General features: G+C 42.4%; 1 pseudogene; it reads right to left on the bottom strand.

Annotated features, from left to right (window-relative positions):
• Positions 1-1,429: 1,429 nt before the first annotated feature.
• Positions 1,430-2,541, bottom strand: LOC100605342 (annotated as a pseudogene).
• Between the last annotated feature and the right edge of the window lie 4,375 nt (positions 2,542-6,916).

The raw sequence follows: 6,916 nt of genomic DNA, 5'->3' as shown, positions 1-6,916 counted from the left end.
TATCACTCAGGAAATTCCCAGAGGTTTGTTTTTTTTTTTTTTTTTTTTTGCACAACAGAAAATTTATCATTTTCTTTATCATTGGAGGGGAGGGAAATAAAGCAAGCAGAGGTGGGGGTATGGTTACACTATTTAAGGAAGAGCTGAATACAAAGACAATGAGTCTTTCATAGTCTCAACAGCTCCACAATGAATAACTGTTGATTATCTCATTTATAATTCACATTGGATCAAAAAAATTGGTTCCCCTCTGTGTATATCAATTTAATTCAAACCTTATTATCTTCAGAATATGAAGATGAATACTACAAGGTAAACTTTTTCTAAGTAGAAAACCAAACACCAAAGGGAATCCCTCTTTCCAATGTCTTCTGATATGGCAAGATTTGGCCAGAAGGGAAGTCTAACACTTAAATAAGCATTCTCATGGCCAAGTAAGAAGCTACAGTTGTTGTGGGTATTACCCTACAATTACCATATGTATTACATATTAAACTAAACTCAGCATTAAATATGCTTGCATAATTGTGCTGTTAATGATGATAGCAGTGATGATGCTGGTGGAAAAAGCCTGTCTTTTGCCCAAGGAAAGTAAGGGAGAAAAATGTGACAAGCAGAAAGCAAACACAGAGTTGGGCAATTTTTGACTAGGAAAGAGAATTTTAAGCATAGAAATATAAAAAGAAAAGTACTCCGTTATTTCCCTTATGTGGAAATAACATGAAACACTTATTAGATATACTGAACAAGAACAGAACTAAGTACTCCAACTCTACTGCAGCATTACAAAAAAAGTCATCCCTTCACCACAGTGTAAGATTTAAGGGCAACCTGCCCAAGGATGCATATTATATAAAACACAGCAAGATTGCTGCCCTGCCAAGTACCTCCAATCCCTACCCAGGTCCTACTGAAATACGGGTGTCCCAATTAGTTTTATTGAAATAAATCTTTAAAGAAAAAGATAAAGCATTTAAAAAGACAAGTCAAAATGCATCAGGAACCACATATCCAACACAAACTTTATCCTCAAATGAGTTATGTTTGCCTCGCACTAATAACTTTCATTTCACTCAAATTAGAGCAATAATCTTCCATACGTATCTTCCCTGCCCAGTAACTCTGAGAAAAAAAATCCAAAATGATTAGTAAAGAAAAATAAAAGAATTAACAGACCCTTTAAATTTGTTTTAAATATTTTTAAGATTTAGAAAGTATTTAGTTTGTAATTCCTAGAAGGAAAACATTATCTGAATGAATACCCTAATGGCAAACCACTGTACAATGCTTCAGCTGCATTTGGGGGAGAGGGGTAGGGATTATCTTCAAAGCGCCCCAGCTCTCTTGATGAGAAGGTCAGAGATACATTGGTTTGTATTATTGTGACATCCATAAGGTGATCTAGGTTGCTTTTCCTTCAGCAAGGGCTTTATTTATCAGAAGGGCATTATGCTTGACCTCCAAATTTGGCTGACAATTTACTGATGAGATTCATAACCTTTGGGTTGCTCTGGTATTTTGACATATTTGCTGGGTTCTGAGCCACATCCTGGAAGGCCACCATAACTTCTGGATCCTGCAGGGCTGCAAGAACCTCTGGATCACTAAGAATTTCATTGAGTCCAGGCATTCCAGCCATTCCAGGCATGCCCCCTCCCATTCAGGGCATTCCTCCAAGAAAATTACCAGGCATTCCCCCAGGAAAGCCACCCGGAAAAGAGCCGTACTAAGCTCCTGACTGTCATGTGGTTTCTTCCTCTCTCTGGGCTCTCTCATGCTCTTCTCAAGCCTTCTTTCTTTGATCTCTTGCTCTTCACGTTTTCGCTCATACTTTCTCCGATGTTCTTCAATTTTCTGTGCCCTAGGTTGAACTTCTTTCAGCATTGCACTAACGTCTTCATCATAATCCAATTTACAGGCAAGGGCAAGATCATGGGTTGCTTCTTCCCGGTGGCCTAGAAGACCATGTGCTTTCCCTCGCCACTTGTAAGGCTGAGCTGAATCAGGATTTATTTCAATAGCTCTGTCACAATCTCGAGTGGCAGCATTTGGCTTCTGTAATTTGTTGAAGACACTGGCCCTCTTGGCATATAAAATGGCCAAGCGAGGATTCAGCTTGATGGCATCTGTGAATAAGTCAGTGGCTTTCTGGAGTTCACCATCATTTAGGGTTTCAATAGCAGCCACTTTCTTATCATTTGCCTGATCCATCATCTCCTCCATTATCTCTGCATTTTCATCTCCCATTTCTTGAGGGGCATCGGTGTCTGGTTCAATCACACCTTCTGTATCAATTTCTAGATCACTTTCCTCACTTGATTGTTCGTCTGCCTTTAAGTCTTCCTCCACCTTCTTACTATCAGGTTTTTCTTCCTTAGTATTTTCTTCTGATTTAGCTTTCTGAGTAGCAGGTGGTACTTTACCCACCATGCTCTCCACCCACTCCCTCAGGAAATGCATTTCCTCGGTGTGCAGAACACTTGGATCCTGCTTACACATTTTCACAAAGGCCCAAAGCTCATTCACTTTGTGGGAGTCCATGGTAGGGAGATGGTTGTCAAAGCTGTGGGGCTGCGGCCCGGTTCCAGGCCCAGGCGATGGCTCCGCATGACCGCGCAGAAGGGGTGGAAATTCCCAGAGTTTTTAAAGCTCTGTGCCAGGAACTGGGAACAAAGACCAGATATATTTTTAAAATTATACCACAATGCTCAAGTGAGCTACCACAATAGCTCACTTTACATGAGCTAATGATGTCAAGTGTTTTGCATAGTACCCAGCATATGGCAAGAGCTCAATAAATAGTAAATGTGATAATAAAGAAATAGATACAGCAACAACAGTAATAACTGTAGTTAGCAATTTTAGTAGTAGTACTAAAGAAGGAGTTAAGTCGTCAGGTATACAGCATACATGGAGTCTGGATTTGGGGATCCATATACTTAAATTTGAAACACAAGCTCTAGACCAATAGTAGAGGTGCGTGATTTGCAGTATCCCTGGGCTTCTAGTTGTAAGTGCTCAAACCTCTTCAGCTGAGGGTCAAGATTTGTACTAGAACTGCTATCCTTAGACTTTGGTGGGCACCAGGATCACAGGTGAAGCTTCTTAAACATAGAGCCCATGGATCTCATTATTCTGATTGGTAGGGCTAGCGTGGGAACAGAGCACCTGAATTTTTTTAACAAGTTTTCCAGGTGATAATAATTCATGTTAAAGGTGGAGAAACCACTGCCCTAGAGCCTCTGTGTGAGAATCAAGTTGTCCAAGCTGTGAGAGAAGGCTGGAGAAACGGGACGGAGATGTGGCAGAACTGTTGATTTCCTGCCTGACAGCCATTATTTCTCTTTTGTACTTGCCACCAGGACAACAGTTTGGTCTTAGGTAATGGCAGCCATACTGCTCTGGAAAGGCTGGGTCTTTCTCCAGTCCCAGGGGTAAGTTGTGATTTGTGAAAGCCACTCAGGGTACTCTCCCTTCACTTGCCTCCAGAAAGTCTGAGTGTGGCCAGGTGATGCAACGCTGGCCAGCAGGCATGAGGGGAGATCATTTGGGGGATGGGAATGGCTATCACTGTTGGTTAGATTAAAAAGATAAGGAGGAAGATTTCCCTTTTTTGCTTTCAAACCTATAGTTGGCAAGTGATACCTGGAGGTGGGTCAGTTATCTTGGAAACATAAGGGAAGCAAGCCTAGGAAGATGGGCTGGCACAGTGAGCATGGTACAGTGGAAAGAAGTCTTTGCTCTCAAAAAAGGGTCCTTGAAGACATCATTGAGCTAATGGGTGAATCTGTCCAGGAGCCACTCTCCCTCAGGAGTTCTTAATACAAATAACAGAGGCTATCTAATGGGATTTTTTTCTATTCTTGAGTAAGGCCCCAAAAGTTAGTCCTACAGGCTCCTCTCCCCTCCTCTCAAAGTTATATCAAGGGAAGTCCCAGGCTAGCCTTCTCGATCTTGGAACTATTGAAATTTTGGAACAGATGGCTCCGTGTTATGAAGGGCTGTGCTGTGCATTGTAGAATGTTTAACAGCATCCCTGCTTCTCAGCCTCCTAGATGCCAGCAGCACCCCTCTAGGTGTGACAACCAAAAGTGCCTCGTGACATTGCCAAATGTCCCCAGGAAGCAAGTGAGACAGCACTATCCCTCACTGAGAACCATTGCTGTCTGTGGACAATCCTGTTTAGGCTCCCTTCCCTTGGTTTAAGATGAAGAGAATTATTCACAGACACTAATATGTCCCCACTATGCCCACACTGGTAGCTGTGCAAACTTGTGGGCTCCAGGCCTCCACTGGGTTGGAGATGAGCATAATTAGAGAGTTCTTGGGAGAACTTTGGGATGCCTGGATGTTTTGGGACACCCAAGGACTGTTGCCAGACTCTGGCCTGGAGAAGTTTAAAGGCAAGAAACTGGTGGAGTGTTATGTGGCAGAACAGCAAGAGTGGAGGCCTCTGTGGCAGGGGACGGATGGGGAAGCCGTGCCAGATCATCATGGAAGGATTCACCCCTGGAAGTTTGAGGCAGGTGAGGGCTGTGTAGGGCATATGGGGGAAGGTGGTGGTAATCGGTCAGTCAGTGGCAGGTGGATTATCTTTGCTCAAAAATGGTGTGGCAGGAAGTAGCTAAGGTGAGAATCTCCAATAACCACAAAAATGTCTCCATCTGCCATCAGATGGCCACAATGCCAGGTAACAATGGCACCAACTGATTAGGATCTTCCTCTTATTCCTATTCTGCCCTGTGGAGATCAGAGAAGCAACATTAGCAAGCGAGACAGCTGGAGCAAGGAACAGAAAGATACCCCCTGTCCTCCCTATTCATTGGAGGCTTTCTAGCTTCAGCCTAGCATGAACTGGGTAAAAAGGAGGGGCTGGAATATGAGGAAGAACCTTTAACTTGGATGAGAAATTGAGATTTTGATATTAGACTGGGCTGGACTTTTATCACCTGGTAAACGAGATGATTAGTTAATACCTAATAGTAATCAGAAAAACTAAGGACTCTTCCCAAGCTATCATATATGGCAAGGTCAGCAAACTTTTCTGTAAATGGAATATAGAGTAGACATTTTAGGGTTGGTGAGCCCTGGGGTCTCTGTTGCAAATACTCATCAACTCTATCTGTTTCACCTACTCCATTCTACTGCTATAATGTGAATGCAGCCACAGACAATATGGAAATGAATGGGCATGGCTGTGTTCCTATAAAACTTCATTTAAAAAACAAGCCGCTGGTTGAATTTGTCCTATGGGCCATTGTTTGCCTAATCAAGGGGTTCATGGTTTGGGGTTGGGGAGCTTTGAGCTGTTAGTGAAGTTTTGAAAGACTAAATGTGTCTTCTGCTTAGCACTTACTGAATACAGCATGTTTGATAAACCAGTTACAAATACCTGTCCTTAATTCCTTATTGCTGAAGCCACTTTTCTATTACTTGTGGCTGAATCAGACACAGAATACCAGGGCACCTGATGTGTAGCCATTGTTATCTTCATCTTCCATCTGAATGTTTTGTTTGACAGGGATTACTTGGATCTTGGTAGGAATTCAGTGATCGGTGTTTTTTTTTTTCTTTTTCTTTTTTTTAAATTGTGGTTAAAAAACACACACACACACACACACAACATGAGGGCAGGGCACGGTGGCTCATATCTGTAATCTCAGTACTTTGGGAGTCCGAGGCAGGTGGATCACCTGAGGTCAGGAGTTCGAGACGAGCCTGACCAACATGGTGAAATCCCGTCTCTACTAAAAGATACAAAATTAGCTGGGCATGGTGGTGCGCACGTGTAATTCCAGCTATTCGGGTGGCTGAGGCAGAGAATCGCTTGAACTCGGGAGGCAGGGGTTGCAATGAGCTGAGATGATGCCATTGCACTCCAGCCTGGGTGACAGAGCAAGACTCCGTCTCAAAACAAACAGACAAAAAATAACGTGAAATTTACCATCTTAACCATTTTTAAGCGTATAGTTCAGTAATGTTAAGTATTAAATAGATTCATGTTGTTGGAAATAGATATTCAGAACTTTTTCATCTTGTAAAACTGAAACTCTACATGCATTAAACAATGCTCCCCCTTCTCCTGTCCCTCAGTCCCTGGCAACCACCATTCTACTTTCTGTCTTTATGAATTTGAGTATTCTAGGTGCCTCACATAGGAAAATCATGTAATATTTGTCTTTTTGTGATCTACTTATTTTGTGATTGATTTAGCATAATGTTGTCAAGGTTCCTCCATGTTGCAGCATGAAACAGGATTTCCTCCCTTTTAAAGGCTGACGAGTATTCTGTTGTGTGTATAAACCACTTTTTGTTTATCCATTCATCTATGGATGGACACTTGAGTTACTTCCACCTTTTGGCTGCTATGCTATGCAAATACTGCTATAAACACAAGTATGAAAATATATCTTTGAGATTCTGCTTTCAGTTCTTTTGGTATATAACCAAAAGTGGGATTGTGGGGGTCATACAGTAGATCTATGTAATAGTCTTTTCTTGCACTGGTATAAAGAAATACCTGAGACTGGGTAATTTATAAAGAAAAGAGGTTTAATTGGCTCACAGTTCTGCAGGCTGTATAGGAAGCATAGTGATATCATCCTCTGGGAAGGCCTCAGGGAGCTTACAATCATGGTGGAAGCCAATGGGGAAGTGAGGCATCTTACATGACAGGAGCAGGAGGAAGAGAGAGAGGGGGGAGATGCTATACACTTCTAAACAACCAGGTCTCACAATAACTCAGTCACTCAGTATCATGCGAATAGCACTGAGGGGATGGTGCTAACCCACTCATGAGAACCCCACCCCTGGGATCCAATCACCTCCCACCAGGCCCCACCTCCAACACTGGAGATTACAATTCAACATGAGATTTGGTGGGGACACAGATGGAAACCATATCATTCTATTTTTA

This window comes from Nomascus leucogenys, chromosome 10 (assembly GCF_006542625.1).
Source record: "Nomascus leucogenys isolate Asia chromosome 10, Asia_NLE_v1, whole genome shotgun sequence".
NCBI classification, from domain to species: Eukaryota; Metazoa; Chordata; class Mammalia; order Primates; family Hylobatidae; genus Nomascus; species Nomascus leucogenys.
Note: the sequence above shows the minus strand (reverse complement) of the source record. Positions and strands in the feature narration are given on the sequence as shown.